Source organism: Dermacentor variabilis, chromosome 3 (assembly GCF_050947875.1).
Source record: "Dermacentor variabilis isolate Ectoservices chromosome 3, ASM5094787v1, whole genome shotgun sequence".
In the NCBI taxonomy this organism is placed as follows: Eukaryota; Metazoa; Arthropoda; class Arachnida; order Ixodida; family Ixodidae; genus Dermacentor; species Dermacentor variabilis.
In genome coordinates this window covers 211,293,763-211,312,379 of record NC_134570.1, presented here as the reverse complement: position 1 = coordinate 211,312,379, position 18,617 = coordinate 211,293,763, and the positions used below count along the sequence as shown (strand labels likewise).

Genomic DNA, 18,617 nt, shown 5'->3' with positions numbered 1-18,617 from the left:
ACAGCTACCTAGCCCACAGGGTGCGGTGGATGGTCGCTGCTCCTTTATAGTTGGCACGGTGAGTGTTGTTGCTGACGATGGGGCCTCCCACTCTGCGCTGAGTGTCCAGTTGACCTGCGTCGTAGGTTGGGAGTTGCTGCGCACAATGTCCTTCCGTCAGCCGCGCCGCGCAACGGTGCACGCTCAATGGCGGTCGCCCAGGCTGCGCAAAAGACACCAGGGAGCATGACGCAGATGATCGAGGGCGAGTGCACCTGCATGGCGAAGAGAAGTGGACTATGCAACCGTGTTGTGGCACAGCCACCTAGCCCACAGGGTGCGGTGGATGGTCGCTGCTCCTTTATAGTTGGCATGGTGAGTGTTGTTGCTGACGATGGGGCCTCCCACTCTGCGCTGAGTGTCAAGTTGACCTGAGTCGTAGGTTTGCAGTTGCTGCGCACAATGTCCTTCCGTCAGCCGCGCCGCGCAACGGCGCACGCTAAATCGCGGTCGCCCAGGTAGCGCAAAAGACAGCAGGGAGCATGACGCAGATGATCGAGGGCAAGTGCATCTGCATGGCGAAGACAAGTGGAATGTGCAACCATGCTGTGGCACAGCCACCGAGCCGGATAGTCTCGCTTTCTCCACAACTCGGAGAAATGATCCGTCAAGAAAGTGATCGACTCGTCGTCTAGATTCATTAAGAGTTTATTGGTAATACTGTCGGGTCCGGCTGCCGATCTACTAGAGAGACCATGGTGGGCGGCCTCACCTTCGGTGAAATCACGGTCCATTTTCTCGCACGGTCCTCCCATGTACTCACACGTTCCTCGGTATCGGCCGGTTGTTTGAGCGGGAGATATTTGTACGCGAGCTGTCTCATGACTACCTCCTGAGTCGTGTACTGGCTGACTTGATGTACCAGTTTTGTAATTGCCGTTCTCTTGTTTGACTTAGTGTCGCTCTCGTTCAATAGATGTTTGAGGATGTTCCAAGTGCCTCCATGTTTGATTCTGCTGTCTGCCAAGTGGCAAACTTCGTCCCACCGCTGTTTCACGAGCGTTCTCGAATGCTCCTCGATCTGTCTGTTTAGCAACGCTATCTTTTTCCTGAGCTTTTGTTCAGTCTTTGCGTTCTCCATCTTTACAGGATGGATTGTTTGGCCTCGATAAGATGCGCGAGCCTACTGTCTATGCTGTCTATGTTTTCTTCGGTCTTAATTTCTTTTGTGGGCTCCCAGAGGTCCTCTTCGAGCTGGTTGATCAAGGCCTGGAAGGACTCTCTGCCCGCTTCTATCGGTTCCGATTCCAGTATCTTCGCTCTAACTTCCCTAAAAAGGTCCCAGTCTGTGCACCGAAAGGTTCTAGTCTCTTGTTTCGGTATACCTATACCTATGTGTATGATATAGTGGTCGCTGCCTAGATCGGTGCCCGAGTTTTCCCAACTAGTTTGTTTCGAGTTGTTGACAAAAGTTCGGTCGGGTGTATAGTCCCTGCACGTGGACGTGCCACAGCGGGTGGGGAAAGTCGGATCGCTGATCAGGCACAGTCCCAGGTCCGTGTCAAGGTCTAATAATCCCTCACCTTTCTTTGTACTCCAAGCGTATTTCCACGTTTGGTAGGGGACATTAAAGTCCGCTGCAATGATGAGCGGGGAGCTCTTTGCGACTGCGAGTGCCTTGTTGAAAAGTGCCCTAAAGCTTTGTTTCTCGTAGGTAGGACTCCTATAAATGTTTAGGCAGAAGATACTCCTCGGCCTGCCCTTGTGCCTTTTGAGTATGACTTCTGCTAAGATATTCTCGATTTTACTCAATCCGAGATGGATATCGTGTTCGATAAAGGGTAGCTTTTGTCAACGAGGGTCGCCAATCCCCTCCCGCAATCTTTTTCTCTACATACCGATTTGTACACGGTTAGCTTTACTTCGTCCGCTAAAGTTTTCTGCAGCATAATTATATTTGGTTTGACCCCCATCGATCTAATTAATTGGCGCAGCGATGCCTTTCTGTTGGGGAATCCGCGACAATTCCACTGCCACACACTAAAACTGTGGGCGCTATCCATGATAATTGGATGAGTTAATTTTGCTGTTACCCGCGATCGATCACTTTGGAGCGCCCCCCGATGTTCCGGAGAGCGATTTTACGCTTTCTGATTCTGACGGCAAGAATTTGCCGTCGTCGCATCTCGTTTAGAGTTTCTTGAATCTCTGTTCAGCCGTTAACCTCCATTTCCATAGTCTATCCACTTTAAAGTTATTCCTTTCCATTAGCTCTCTAATTTCTTTGATTACCTCTTTCAGCTCGCTGAGGACTCAGAAATCCGAGTCAGTTTCGGGGCTCAATGCTCTTTTTTTTCGGGGCGGGGGAGTTATTTCCCCCGCTTGATTCGTTGCTTTGAACTACTTGTCTGACTACTGCTACGCTGGCAGAGCTCGGCTGCGCCTTCTATTTCAATTCTACTACCTGTTTGGTCAGCTGTTCCTTAGTTACGCAAAGAGTTTACCTCCCTAATCAACTGTGCTATTCTGGCATCACTGCTTTCAGTCACCGCCGGCGTAGTGGCGCCGCCGGCGATTCTCACCGTACCTTTGACTTTATCCGCCCAGGCTTGGCACCAGGTGTTCGCTCCTCCCGACTTGGAGCGGCTTCTCTCCCTCACGGCCGATCACGACCAGGCGCGTTCCCTTAGCACCTGCGCTTCTCCCGACTTGGAGCGGCTTCTCTCCCTCGTGGCCGATCGTGACCGGGTGCGTTTCGTTCGGCGAGCTCGTACTACATAGTGTGTTTGAAATCCCTGCTTGCACGCCTTGTCTCCGGTGGGATGGTCTCCTCCACAGAACTTGCACTTGGGCGTGCAAACGTGGCCCGCTCGTGATTTGAGGGCTCCCCACCCTCTACACTGAACAGAGTCCGGCGTAGGGCACACATCCGAGCGGTGTCCTACCCTACCACAAGTAAAACACACATTAAATTGTTTCCTGTCGAGATATTATCTCAACAAGGTCGGCCCGTAGCGCACAATGTTTGGCACTCTCAGTCCATCGAAGAGGACGATGACTGAGCCCGACGTCTTGACGCACTTGGCGGCCAAAGCGAGCGGGTTGCGCTCATGCACGATGTTCCTTGTGATAGTGGACTGGGAGTCCCTGATGTCGACTCGACGAATCACCCCTTTGCACGTGGCGTGCGGAGCCGTCTTGTACGCATTGACTTCATACTCCGTTTCCACGATTTTGAAGTACTTGATTCTCACGTACCTTGCCGCATGGTCTGTTTTAGGCGTGCTCACCACCACGATATTTTGTGTGAAGTCGGGGCACCAGATGTCTTCAATTGCTTGCTCTGCCGTTAGGCCTGAAGCCTCGATCACTACAGTTCCAATAGCGATGGTACTTACTTTGCTCAAATTTAGTCCTCCTATTGGCCTGATTATAATCTTCCGATGCACCGCGGGCAGTTGGGGCATCCTTGAGGCCTTGACTATACGATTCCTGTTCGAGCCGGCGTTGGTGACGCGTCTCTTGCTGCCGCCGGTAGCGACGTCTCCGCCAGACGCTTGCGAGGTACTTGGCGTCGCGTTGGCCGCGTTGCTACTCTTCTTTCCAGCACGGTATCGTCGTCCGGTAGTCACTTTCCAACCGAAATCTTCCTCGTTGTTGTCCTCTTCTTCCCTACGGAAGTCTGCCATGTCCGCTTGGCACGTAAGCCGGCAAGGCCTAATGAGCCCTGCTCTTCGCTAGGGTTAGCTCCACACGTATTGGGATGAACTGAGAAAGTCCAATAAAATTGTCAAAAATTGGCTCCCACCTTGAAACTTCGTATCAGCCGAGTCTGGGCAAGTTCACAAATCTGATGATGTGCTTGAAATCGTCGTACCACGAAAAATTGGCCAGCAGAACATCGAAAAAACGGAGCCGATATAAGAGACGTGTCTGCTCCGTGCTCTTCTTCTTCCCCTTCCGTAGAACAATCAGCTCGTTTAATTTTAGGTCTCATGAAACGGTGCTGGGAATGATTGAGCAACTCAATGATTAGCAAGTCTAATATCGTACGCTCTATTTTATTACTATAATCTTAGCTTGGATCAGAATCTAGTATGTGGTAAAGCTTGTCGGTAATGGGTTATTGTAGAGCCTAATGAATATATTACAGCGAAGCTGTATACATCTACCGTACAAGGAAATTTTCGTGTCGTTGTAAGCAAAAAAGCCTCATACGTGGGCCAATCCTGGAGCTAGTGAAATACCAGCCCACACGCGCAGGAGGTGAAGCAGGCGTTAAACGCTCCTCATACATTTTCTTCCCAACCACGCATCACTTACCCGGACTTCAGTAGAGCAGACGATACGAGTATTATTGACTACTTATCTAACGAATTTACCGCGTTTGAAGAACTTTCAATACGTTCCACTGGAAACATCGAAACATTGTGGCATGATTTTAAAAACATGATGTTTGATTGTATTTCTAAGTACGTACCTTCTAAAGTTAAAGAAACGAGGAAGCACAATCCCTGGATCTCACGTGACATCATTCATGCCCAACGTAAAGTAGAGCGTCTCAAAAAAAAATGAAAATAGCACCTAAACTTTCATCTCGAAGTAATCTTACTCTAGCTATCCAAGACATGAAATATAAAATAAGGACAGCGAAGTCAAACTTTTATACAAACACACTTCAAAGATTCCTAAGAAATTCACTGAGCAAATTCTGGAACTACCTTAAACCTAAGGCATCAAGTGATTCCCCAAGTATCACCCGAAACTAGCAAACAAAGCGCTAATTCAATAAATAAGTATTTTTCTTCTATCTTCACATCTGACGATGGGAAAGTGCCCCGAATTGACATAACCGTTAACAGCCCACTAAGCCCCCTCACCGTCACGGAGGCCGGAGTGCTGAACCTTCTCCTAAACCTGGACACAAAAAAAGGGCCAGGCCCGGATAAAATACCCAACGCTTTCTTGAAACGATACGCAGAATGGATGACGAAGTACCTTTGTATAATACTTAACAAATCATTATCATCATATGTTCTTCCACAGGATTGGAAATCTGCGAAAGTTTTTCTAATACATAAGTCAGGCTGCAAGGACGACCCGTCCAACTTTCGACCGATTTCGCTTACGAGTACCGTGTGCAAACTTCTAGAACACATCATACTAAAAAATATTGACACGTGTACTTATCTTTATCGGGCAACCACGTTTCGCCGCCTAACAAATGTAATCGCACAGCGTGGGACGCGCCTGCATGTATCCGAAGTTTCTGGAAAGTTATCGATGCTTCTATCCGCTGTCTGTTGTCGCCGAACCTTATGTTATCTGATTTCATCACCTGACGCGAATGGCGTAGATATTTGTGGAAGGCACGCGGGTCCGAACGATTAATCTGGAACATTCGACGACTGCTGTATAAAAGCGGACGCGCTTGACCCGCTGATCAGATTTTCGACGATCGCCGACCATGTTCGCCGCTATCATTGTGTTATAAGTGTAGCCTGTTTTTGTGGGCACAGGTTCGCCCAATAAAAGTTAGTTTTGTCTTTCGCAGTATTACCACTGTGTTCTTCAACGTCAGCACCACGTAACATCTGGTGAAGGTGCTTGTGCGTTCATGTACCGAACGCCCCCGCAAAGCCGCGATCCAAGCCCGAAGCCCGAGGACAAAACCAACGTCGCCCAAGACCAGCGTGCTAGCCGCCGACTGCAAGGACTGCCCCCAGAGCACGGACTTCTACCTGAGACGAGCAGAAAGATTGCCACCAAGTCCACCCCAATGGCAGCCGCAGCATCCCGCGTCGTGCTGCAGCAGCCCAGGGAGCCCCCCACGTTCCGCGGTTCAACATTCGAGGACCCGGAAACCTGGCTCGAGACGTACGAGAGGGTCGCAGCATTTAACAGCTGGAACAGCGACGACAAACTGCGACATGTCTTCTTCGCATTGGAAGACGCTGCCAGGACGTGGTTCGAGACCAGAGAAGCCACCTTAACGACCTGGGACCTTTTCCGAAGCGGCTTCCTGCAGACATTCACAAGCGTCGTACGCCGAGAACGAGCCCAAGCACTACTAGAAACCCGAGTGCAGCTGCCTAAGGAGACCATCGCAATTTTTAGAGAATAAATAAGCCGCCTATTCTGCCACGCCGACCCGGAAATGTCCGAGGAAAAGAAAGTCCAGCTACTAATGCGTGGTGTAAAGGAGGAACTTTTCGCCGGTATGGTACGATACCCACCGAAGACCGTCGACGAGTTTTTTCGCGAAACCACTAGCATCGAGAAGACGCTCGAGATGCGAAACCGGCAATTTGACCGCCGCACCAACTCTACAAGCTATACCGGAGTTCAATCACTGGTCTCCGATGACCTGCTCGAGGCTATCAGGGCAGTCGTACGAGAGGAGCTTCAGAAGATCTTCCCGTCGTCGCAGCCTCAAGTGGCCTCGATCGCTGACATCGTCAAAGATGAGATTCAGCGGTCGCTAGGAATTCCGGAGGAGCAGCCTCAATTACCGCAACCCCAGCCCGAAGTCATGACCTACGCCGCCGTCGTACGCCGTCAAGGTCCTGCTCCGCGACCGCGCCAGGGCCGTGTGACTCCGCAATTCGGTCGACCACCACCGCCGCCGCCGCCAGCACGCCCACCCGTCGCCCAGCTCTCGAGGAAGACCGACGTTTGGCGCGCTCCTGACCACCGCCCGCTCTGCTACCACTGCGGGGAAGAGGGTCACGTCTACCGACGATGTCCATAGCGGGAAATGGGACTGCGAGGTTTCGCCGTCAATGCTCCACGCCCGCAGCAAGGTGAACGCCCTCGCGATATCGCTGACTACCTCGCGGCTACTCAGTGCTCTCGACGACCGTCGCAGCGCCGACCATACACTGGCCCAGCCCGGTGCCGGTCAGCGAGCCCATATCCGGAAAACTAAAAGCAGCAACCGATGCAGGTGCGGTTGCTGTCCGTTGAACTGACGAAGATCCTCCGCCGGGGACGAAGACGCCGAAGAAACTACCTCGAAGACATAACGACACGCCGCCGTCCCGACGAAGTCTGGAAGAAAAGAATGTGACGACGAAAGACGACCTGACGACGTCACATACCAGCCACAGGTCAACGCGACGCAGTCGTGATCCGACGCAAAGACCGAACTGTAATGCAAGACAAAGAACCACCGACCACGACGTGCTTCTCGACGGCCATGCAGTCACCGCCTTAGTCGACACAGGGGCTGATTACTCCGTCATGAGTGGACACATCGCCGCCCAGTTGAAGAAAGTTAAGACTACGTGGGAATGCCCTCAAATTCTGACCACTGGAGGACACCTCATAACGCCGACTGGAATATGCACGGCAAGAATTACCATTCACGACCTGACATACCCTGTCACCTTCGTTATCCTCCAACAGTGTTCAAGAGATGTCATTGTCGGCATGGACTTCCTCAACCAACACGGCGCAGTCAGCGCCGTGTTGTAACTCTGTCAGTAACTCTGTCGGAAGACCATGCGATACCATCGGAGAGCCCTCGTAGTCACCGCGCCTTGAGTGTGCTCGAAGATCAAGTGAGCATCCCGCCTCCCTCCAGCATTGTTATTTCGGCCGACACCGAAACACCCGCTGACGTAGAAGGCGTCATCGAAGGCGACCAACGTCTACTGCTAGACTGAGAAATTTGCGTCGCATGAGGGATCGCTCGATTGCACGGAGGAAACACGAAAGTGTTGCTGACAAACTTCAGCCAGGAGTTCAAGCACATCAACAAGGGCACGACGATAGCGTATATCGAGGAAATTCTGAAAACCAGTAATGCGTTTGTCCTCTCCGATTCCGCCGCATCTACCCCGACGACGATGGTTCCCGAACCAGATTACGACATTAATCCAAGTCTCCCCGTGATTAATCAGCAGCCGCTCAGAAGTCTGCTGCGACGATACAAAGGCTGCTTTTTGACGTCATCGAGGAACCGACAAACACCAGTCGCCAGGCATCGCATAATCACCGACGAGTACGTTCGACCACTCCGCCAGAGCCCTTACCGAGTTTCGCCGCGAGAACGCGCAGCTATAAGAGAATAAATCGACGAAATGCTGCGCGATGACATCATCCAGCCGTCGAAAAGCCCGTGGGCATCCCCTGTTGTCCTGGTGAAGAAAAAGGACGGAACCCTACCGTTCTGCGTCGATTATCGTCGTCTGAACAAGATCACGAAGAAGGATGTATACCCCCTCCCGCGGATTGACGACGCATTGGATCGGCTCTGCAACGCTAACTACTTCTCGTCAATGGACCTCAAGTCTGGCTATTGGCAAATAGAAGTCGATGAAAGAGATCGCAAAAAGACGGCCTTCACCACCCCAGACGGCCTCTACGAGTTCAAGGTTATGCCATTCGGACTATGCTCGGCGCCTGCAACGTTCCAGCGCGTGATGGACACGGTTTTAGCAGGATTGAAGTGGCAGACCTGTCTCGTTTACTTGGATGACGTCGTCGTCTTCGCCGGAAATTTCGACGATCACCTGAGGCGGCTTGCGACAGTACTAGAGGCCATCGAGTCATCAGTGCTCACTCTGAAGCCGGTAAAGTGCCGCTTTGCTTACGATTAGCTTCTGTTCCTAGGCCACGTAATCAGCTAATCGGGTGTCCGCCCAGACCCGCAAAAGACAGCTGCCATCGCACAGTTCCCGCAACCCATCGACAAGAAGGCAGTGCGTAGATTCCTTGGGATGGGTGCCTACTACAGGCGCTTTGTCAAGGACTTTTCACGCATCGCTGAGCCGTTGACACATCTAACTAAATGTGATGTTGAGTTCAAGTTGGAAACGCCGCAGTCCGACGCATTTGAAGAGCTCAAACGACGCATACAGTCGCCGCCGGTACTTCCGTACTTCGACGAGTACGCCGATACAGAAATCCATACTGACGCCAGTAGCCTAGGCCTCGGTGCCTTTCTAGTCCAGAGGAAAAACGGAGTCGAACAGGTGATATCTTATGCTAGCCGGTCGCTGTCAAAAGCGGAAGGCAACTATTCTACGACCGAAAAAGGATGCCTCGCCATCGTTTGGGCTACCACTAAATTTTGTCCTTATCTTTATGGCAGGCCATTCAAAGTCGTCAGCGACCATCACGCGTTGTGTTGGCTAGCGAATATAAAGGATCCTTCAGGACGACTGGCGCGGTGGAGCCTCAGACTACAAGAACACGACATCACTGTAATCTACAAGTCCGGAAGAAAACACTCCAATGCCGATTGCCTATCACGCGCCCCCTTTGACCCGCCGCCGCAAGATGACGAGAATGACGACGCATTCTTTGGAATTATAAGCGCGGAAGACTTCGCTGAACAGCAACTGGCAGACTCGGAGCTAAAAGGCCTCGTCGAATATTTGCGAGGGTACACCGACGTTGCCTCTAGGGCATTTAAGCGCGGATTATCTTCCTTCACGCTTGAAAGCAATCTACTCGTGCAGAACTTCTCACCAGTCCGCGCCAACTACTTTCTTGTTGTTCCGTCGGCGCTGCGTCCAGAAGTACTGCGCGCCGTAGATGATGATCCGACCGCTGGACACCTCGGATTTTCTCGGACGCTATCGAGGATACAAGATAAGTATTATTGGCCGCGCCTGACCGCCGACGTCGCCCGTTATGTCAGAACATGCCGAGACTGTCAGGGACGCAAGAGACCGACGACAAGGCCAGTCGCACTACTACAGCCAATCGAGCCTCCTTGCCGACCATTCCAGCAGATCGGGATGAACTTGCTGGGACCCTTTCCGACGTCAACAACCGGAAATAAGTGGATCGTCGTAGCGACGAACTACATCACCCGCTTCGCTGAAACTAAAGCACTGCCGAAAGGTACCGCAGCCTAAGTGGCGAAATTTTTCGTCGAGAACATCCTGCTGCGACATGGTGCTCCAGAAGTGCTCATCACCGACAGAGGAACGGCCTTTACAGCAGAGCTCATGCAAGCCATTCTGCAATGCAGCGAGACAAGTCACAGGAGGACAACTGCCTACCATCAGCAGACGAATGGTCTTACGGAGCGCCTGAATAAAACCCTCGCCGACATGCTAGCAATGTACGTCGACGTAGAACACAAGACCTGGGATGCGGTCCTGCCGTACTTAACATTCGCTTACAATACGGCGGTGCAAGAAACAACACAGATCACGCCATTCAAGCTAGTGTACGGCAGGAACCCGACGACAACGCTCGACGCCATGCTGCCGCACGTCTCTGACGAGGAGAATTTTGACGTCGCTACCTATCTCCAGCGCGCCGAAGAAGCCCTACAGCTCGCTCGCCTGCGGATCAAGAACCAGCAGAGGACCGAGAGCCGACACTACAACCTCCGACGACGCTTCGTCGAGTACCAGACCGGCGACCGTGTTTGGGTATGGACCCCTATACGCCGACGAGGACTGAGCGAGAAGCTTTTGCGTCGCTAGTTCGGACCATACAAGATCATCCGACGTATTGGCGCGCTGGACTATGAGGTCGTGCCAGACGGCATTTCGCTATCACAGCGGCGCCGCTCACGACCTGAAATAGTCCACGTTGTGCGACTCAAGCCGCACTACCAGCGTTAATGAAGCATTGTTTTGTTACTTATGTTTACAAGTGTCCTTTTGTGTTTCGCTCACTTATATTTGTAGCATCGGGACGATGCTATTTAAGAGGGGGGTATTGACACGTGTAGTTATCTTTATCGGATGTAATCGCACAGCGTGGGACGCGCCTGCATGTATCCGAAGTTTCTGGAAAGTTATCGATGCTTCTATCCGCTGTCTGTTGTCGCCCAGCCTTATGTTATCTGATTTCATCACCTGACGCGAATGGCGTAGATATTTGTGGAAGGCACGCGGGTCCGAACGATTAGTCTGGAACATTCGACGACTGCTGTATAAAAGCGGACGCGCTTGACCCGCTGATCAGATTTTCGACGATCGCCGACCGTGTTCGCCGCTGTCGTTGTGTTATAAGTGTAGCCTGTTTTTGTGGGCACACGTTCGCGCAATAAAAGTTAGTTTTGTTTTTCGCAGTATTACCACTGTGTTCTTCAACATCACCACCACGTGACAATATAACCGTTTTCTTAGAAAAGGAGAGTATAATATCAACATCGCTTTCGCAGAGGCCTTTCTAAAATCACTCAACTACTGGAACTAACCCACGACATATTTAATATCGACAAACAAAGACAAACATACCCTACTCGATGTCTCGAAGGTATTTGATTGGGTATCACACAAAAAGCTCATAAGGAAACTTGAGAATACATGAGGTACAGGCTTCATAATTTAGGGGATTTGCGACTATTTTACTAACCGTACCTAGTTTGTGGAAGTGAACGGACAGATTTCCCAGACAGCCCGGGTAACATCGGGATTCCCCCAAGGAAGCGTTCTGGCTCCTCTTTTATTTCTAATTTTTCTTAAGAGGAAGCTTTAGCTCGGGCCCAACTCCGACGCGGCCTATTCAAATACATGTAAAACGCAAAAACGTTTTTATGAGATAACTCCTGGACCGATTTTGATGAACTTTGTTGTATTTGAAAGAGAAAGTTAAATTCTAGTGACTGTTGGAAGCGGAATTTCGATTTAGGGCTTGAATTGTCCTAAAACGATTTTTAAATATTTGACTGTTTGAAAAAAATAGAAGCACGAAGTTTACAAATTGATAGCTATGCATCAAGAACTGATATCGCGGTTCTGTAAACGGCATCCACTAGATCATTCAAAGCGGACAAATTCAATATGTAATTTTATATCTTACATGAATTTGTTACGTTGGTTACAACGGTTTTACAAAAGTTGTATTTCCCTATGATTAAATTTTTTTATATTAATGTGTAACATATCAATTTTGTCCGCTATGGATGTACTTTTAGATGCAATTCACAGAATTGTATTATAATCTTTAGTGATTGAGTTACAGATTTGTAAACTTGCTAGTTTCGTTTTTTGAAAATTTTTGATTTTCGCCAATTTTTAATAAAAGATTGACGACCTAACTCGAAAATTCGAAACCAACAGTCACTAGATCTTAAGTTTTTCTTTTAAATGCAACAAACCTCGTCAAATTTGGTGCAGTGGTTTCCGAGAAAAACGAATTCTCCTTCTACATGTATTTAGATAGGAGCACTTGAGCTAAAGCTTCCTCTTAATGACCTACCCACAAAAATCACAGGAAACATTAGGCTATTAGCAGAAGATGCATAATTTATCGAAATATTGACTCACGTGATGACCACATAACATTAAACAACGATTTGAAAGCTGTGTCTAACTGGTGTGCCCACTGGCAAATGACCATCAATACTAAGAAATCTGCTGTTCTTTCAATCACCAGAAAAAAAGTAACTCGAGCTTTATGTATACCGTTAGCGACGTGCCACTAATACGAGTTCATGAACACAAGTACCTCGGATTAACGTTAACACATGACTTCAGATGGAACTCCCATATAAATAACATTACAGCAACTGCAATGAAACGCCTTTTCTTTCTTGGAAGACACCTCCGACTAGCACCACCCGATACAAAACTTCTAGCTTACAAAACTTTCGTCAGGTCAGTCCTTGAGTACGCAAATGTTATCTGGTTCCCACACACTAAACAACTACTTAAAAACTAGAAGGCGTACAAAGGAAAGCTCTACGGTATGTATACAATAAACTGAAATTAACAGACTCGCCCACCGAACTACTTAACAAAGCCGGAATCCTAACAGTACGAAACCGAGCTGTACTAGTCCGTTCTGAACTTATGTACCAGCTCTTACACAACAAGCTTAATATTGATACCTCTATATACATCTCCAGGAATGAAACATGGCCAACGCGGCATAAAAACACACAAACACTCAATGAGCATTCTTTTCATACCGATTGCTTTAAGAATTCATTCTTTCCTTTAGCGATAAGAGAGTGGAATAAACTGAATGAATCCATTAGTAACAGCCCCTCATTAGATACATTTGCTAATTCGGTGGAAGAACATCTCCTTGCCTTACAGCTCTGACTTACATACTCAGGTTTGTTACCGATCTGCATAGCCTAACACTTTAAACGATGCGGGTTCTTTTTGTATGATGTATCATACGCACGACTGCATCATGTTTGTCATGTTTATTAGGTATTTTATATCACATATGTTCCCATGTGTTTTTTTTCTTTTTCTTGTTGGGTTTCTTGTTTTCTCAGCTTCTTCTTTGTTATAGCATGTTGTACCCAAATATTGCATTTGTGATGAACTGCTTAATTCTTTTGTTTAGCGAAACCAAAGCCTTTGCAATAACACACTTATGATTATATAATGTATTTATATTCTTTGTTCATAAATGCTACCATATGTACTTGCCCTTCCTGTTGTAATCCCATGAAGGATTGACAGTATGTGAAATGAATGAATGAATAAGTAAATAAATAAATACGTAGGCCCATCCCGAAAATAGTGCAATACCAGCCAGACCCGCGGTGGTGGTGAAGCATGCGCTAAGCAATCCCCATACGTGGGCCCATCCCGACGATACTGCAATAACGGCCCGACCCGCGGTGAACGTGTAGCAGGCGTTAAGCACTGCCCATACGTGGGCTGACCCCGAAGATATTGTAATGCCGGGCCGACCCGTGGCGGAAGTAAGGCAGGCGTTAAGCACTCCCAATACGTGGGCCGATCCCGAAGATAGTGCAATGCCGGGCCGGCCGACGGTGGAGGTGCAATTCGCCTTTAAGGGTCCCACATAAGCAGCTTCGCTGGTCATCCTTCGTCACATAGTGGTAGGGTGCTGATATTTTTTGAACGCGACAGCACAGGACCATTGTCACAGAGGAAGACGAGGAGGAAAAACGTTTATTTAGCTCTAGAAAAAGTTGATGAATTTCGCGGATACAGATTGTGTCTTCCATCTTCTTAGCAATGGCCGTCTACGCCTAGCCCAGGGCTCCGCTGGATGCCGCTGCCAGCTGGGCCCGTCAGATCAGCCCTAGTTGGACGTCCTGACGGTCGCTGGAGAGCATTCCTTCCCATTGCTCCCCACTCGGGCTTGGTATTATTGGTACCGCATTTGTTTTCTAGCAGGCCCACGTTATATGGTAGAGCGTGGGTGTTTCCTGGCGCCATGGGCATTTGTCAGTGTACTGTGTGGGTTGTATTTTACTGAGTGTGTTTAAGTTCGGATATGCACCCGTCTGTAGCAGCCTCCAAGCTACGTAGTCCTCTCTAGTGAGGCAGCTATGGGGCGGGGGGTACCACTTCCTGCTGCCCTTATAGTCGCTTAGGATGGCCGAGTATTCTCTGGGGACTGGCTCGGTTTCCTCGAGGTCATTGGCGGAAGGTGCTCGGTATGCAGAGTATCCTCGAGCTACCCTGTAGACCTCACGGTTGCCTTCCCCGTCCGTGTGACCCGGCGTCCACACTATCGTGTCTAATTGGTTGTTCTTTTTTTGCGTCTTGTGTTTGATGATCTTCAGAGCGGAGTATGCGGTGCGCTCTGTGACGTATTCTGCCTAACATGTAGTTTCTGCATGCTGTTTGGGAGTCGGTTAGTATTGTGAAGGACCGCCTAGTCCGATAGCCCTCCGCTGCCGCTAGAGCGACGGCCGCTTTTTCAGCGTCGACCACCATGCAGTCCCGTAGAGTTGCACTGACGATTTCTCGCATGTCGGAGTTTATTACCGCCGCTACTGTGTTGGGGTTGGTCTGTCTCGCCCTTCTGGTGTATGTGGCTGCGTCCACGTATACCATTGTTGCCTCGGAAGCTAGTGACTTTTGGATGTATTCGGCTTCCGCCTTCCTCCGTTCTTCGTGTAGGTTGGGGTCCATGTTCTTGGGAATGGGAGCCACCTTGATCGTGTTTCGTATTTTGTCCGGGATAGTCGCGGTTCTTTGGGTTTCTTGCATCTGTTCGCTGCATCCCAACTTCTGCAGAAGCTTCCTGCTAGACGCACTCTATTGTAGTCTGCGCAGCTGAGCAACATGTTGTGCCTCTCTAAGTTCTTCGAAAGTGTTATGAACTCCTAGGGCCAAGAGCTTCTCCGTGGATCTGCATTGTGGTAGGTGGAGTGTGGTTTTGTATGCCTTGCGTATGATCGCGTCTATCTGCTGAACCTCGCTCTTGATTGGGTTGTAGTACGGGAGACTGTAGGTAACCCGGCTGATCACCAGACTCCTGACCAGCTTTAGCGTGTCTTCCTCTCGCATGCCTGAGCGTCTGTAAGAGATGCCCGTTATCATGCGAGCGACATGTAGAGTTGGTCTTGACTAGAGCGAGGATGGGTGAGCAGCATTGATTCGACTGTATCCATATGCCCAAAATTCTTATTAGCGTTTTCTCCGGTATTAGTTTTCCCTCGAGGTAGAAGCCAAGCTTGAGCTCGTCCGTAGTCGGGAGCGTGCGATTCTGTTTCCCTCTCCAGACTCTGAACACCTCAGATTTCTCTGTGGAGCAGGCTAGCCCTCTTGTCCTCACGTAGTTCGCTACGCAGGTCGTAGCCTCTCGTAGTCTTTCTTCTTTTTCTTTGAGTGATGCCGTGTTGGTCCAAATGGTTATGTCGTCGGCGTACATGGCATGGTGTATGCGCTCGACCTCTTTGAGTTGTTTCGCTAGGCCGATCATTGCTATGTTAAACAGCGTTGGTGAAACGACCGATCTCTGGGGGGTTCCTTTTTGGGGGTATGGAACTTCTAGGAGCGGAGTTCTCCTAGCCCTATCGGAGCTGTTCTGTTGGAGAGGAAAGCTTTGACGTAGCCGAAAACCCTCCTGCCACAGTTTAGGTCGTCCAGGCCCGCTAGGATGGCTTCGTGACTCACGTTGTCAAAGGCTCCTTTAATACCCAATGCCATTATCACGTTCTCTCCGTTCCTGGGAACATTGCTTAAGACTTCTCCCTTGATCTGTAATAGTAAGTTTTAAGTCGACAGCTTCGCCCTGAATCCGACCATACTGTGGGGGTATAATTTGTGATTCTCTATGTATCGTTGTAGCCTCATCGTGTCCACTCTCTCGTACAACTTGCCAAGGCAAGATGCGAGGGAGATGGGCCTTAGGTTTTCGATTTGTAGCTTTTTGCCCGGTTTTGGTATCATAATTACCTCTGCATATTTCCAATCGTCGGGGATGGTCTCCGCTGTCCAGTGCTTATTGTGGAAGTCGGTTAGTTCTGCGACTAGCACGTCACTCAGATTGGGGTTGAATGCGTTAATTTAGTCCGCACCCGCTGCCGTGTTTCCAGTTGTGCTTCTGATTGCTGCATAGACCTCTTCACGAGTTATGGGTCTGCCTAAGCTTGGGTTTTCTTTTCCCCGGTAATCCCCTGTATATGCTGAATAGGTTCGTGTCCCCGAAGCATTTGACACGCACTTTGTCCAAGAGTTGTTTGTCGGTTCCCTCGAATTGGTGGATTAGCCCGAACCACATAGAACGAGAGAAAGCTGAGCTAGTTGGTAAGGATTGATTATGCAAAAAAGGTGAGGCGCGCAGACAGGACACAAGAGAAGTGGACAACACCAACGCCGGCGTTCATGTTGTCCACTTCTCTTCTCTTGTGTTCTATCTGCACGCCTCACTTTTTTTTGCTTAAAGAACGCCAAGCACGCAGGCCCTCCGCGTCGCGCTGAGGCGTTACTGAAGTTGTTGAATTTCTTAAAGTAAAATGCGTCAGAAAATGAGGATTGTCCGTCTTACACGCAACCTACAGCCATAATAGCGTCAGGTTATAACTTGAATATACGAGATAATAATTTGAATATACGAGAAAACATACCGCTGGTACGTGGCGAGAGAGAGAGAAAGAGAGAGACAGAATAATTTTATTTTTTTCAGGGACAGGGTCAAGGGAAGGGGAAGAGGTGGGATATTCTCTTCTGTCTTCTTCTCACTTTAGGCAACAGCCAGGAGGCCTTAAGCTCCAGCAGCGTTTCAGCCATCCGGACGGGTCGGACATTCACTTCCGGATCTCAGTTGGGCAGCGCGGTCTCCCACTGCTCCACAGACCTGATTTCTAAAGACGACTGTTGGTCGTGACCACGTTCGAGGGGACACGAGCAAATCATGTGTTGAAGGTCTGCCCTGTCTTTGGAGATTTTGCGTTCGGCTGTATGCCGCCCTGCGCAACAGCGGCTTTAGGCTACATGGTTAGGGAAGATGTTGGTCTGGAGTAAACGCCATGCCACCGATTGCCACTTTAGTTAAAGTTCTGTGTGCTGCAGGATACTTGGCCCTAACATGGCTATAGTTATCGAAGATGTCCTGATAGGACACCAGCCTGTCCCACCCCGACCGGCGAAACGAGTAAGCGTCAGTGGTGGAAAGCTCGGCGTCGACTTGGTTGGTAAGGCCTCGAGCCGCGTCGTGCGGGTTCTGGTTCCCCGGGAGGCCGGAGTGGGCCAGCGCCCAGACGATTTGGACTCCCGTCACTCGGTTGCAACGAAAACCGGTCGGCAGGGTTTTGAGTGCTTCAGACGACACAAGCCCCCTTGCGAAATTTAGGATGGCCGGCTTGGAGCCACTCACACTGAATTTGTATTTGGAGCATGCCGTCATTGCCAGGGCAATGGCCGCCTTCGCAACTTCTGGCGACGTCGTGAGGGTCGTGCCGGACGCGATAGAATCGTGGTGCGTGTAAACTCAAACACAAAGCCCTCTTTCCTTATTCACTGGGGTACGAACCATTCATGAGTCGCTGCTTGTAGCCTCTGCCTTACGGGGGTATGAGCCATTGCTCTGCCCTGCACTGCCTCCAGGATCGTCCCCACGATTATTATATGTAGGGCCCGGCGGCGCAGAATATCCGGTGTCGGTTGTAGGTGTCAACGGCGCCCTGTAACGGTATCGCGTTCTACACTTAAAGGCGAAGCTTAAGCGTTCGCCATATTTTATATTTCCAGCCTTCTACTCAACCTTACTTATCCGCCGATTTATAACGTAATTTCTACCCTTGAGTTGTTTCGCATTTTCGTACTGCTTAAATACACAGAGCGTGACGAAGCCTGTGTATGTATCTGTGTTATTGCTAAGTCGGTGCAGGGTCATACCCAGTACCCTCCTCTAAACCACATCATCCTCGTTAAAGCTGAACAAACACTACCGCTTGGAGTGCCGTGTCCCTCTCCTTGTGTCGCATTGTGCAGCGCACCCGCGCCACGCAGTATGTGACACACGCGGCGAACAACGCAAAGAGCTAGTTTTGCGTGGCACGGAAGAAATAAACGTGCCGTCGTGGGTTATTGCATCGGGCAACTGTGCTGCAGCCCACGTTTTCTTTCATACGATCGGGCACGTAATTCAATGTTAAACCAAAGCATTTTTTGCCTATTCCTTTGACTTGTCCGCGTCTGCCACCGCCGTTATGGTCGTCATCGTCGTGCCGAAAGCATGGATCATTGTGAAAGTAATGTCGCTGTCACGGCACCGTCGTCGTACCATCGTCATCGCTGCTCGCGGTTTGCTACTGTTTTGCAGAAACACCAAGCATACTGCGAATTAAGCTGACCCAGTGTTTCATTCATAGTTCGGATTAAGGTAGCCCATTGTGGCAAGTGACGAGTGTTAGCCGGACGCCATTTGTAACACCGACAAGCTGTCGTTGCGATGCCTTCGTCGTCGTTTCGTCGCTTTCCTACCAGTGCGGTCAATCA

At 49.8% G+C, this 18,617-nt stretch overlaps 1 protein-coding gene across 1 annotated transcript in view; it reads left to right on the top strand.

Annotated features, from left to right (window-relative positions):
* LOC142574416 (uncharacterized) overlaps positions 1–18,617 on the top strand; it is a 168,910-nt gene that overhangs the window by 66,196 nt on the left and 84,097 nt on the right. The gene's annotated exons all lie outside the window — the stretch shown is intronic.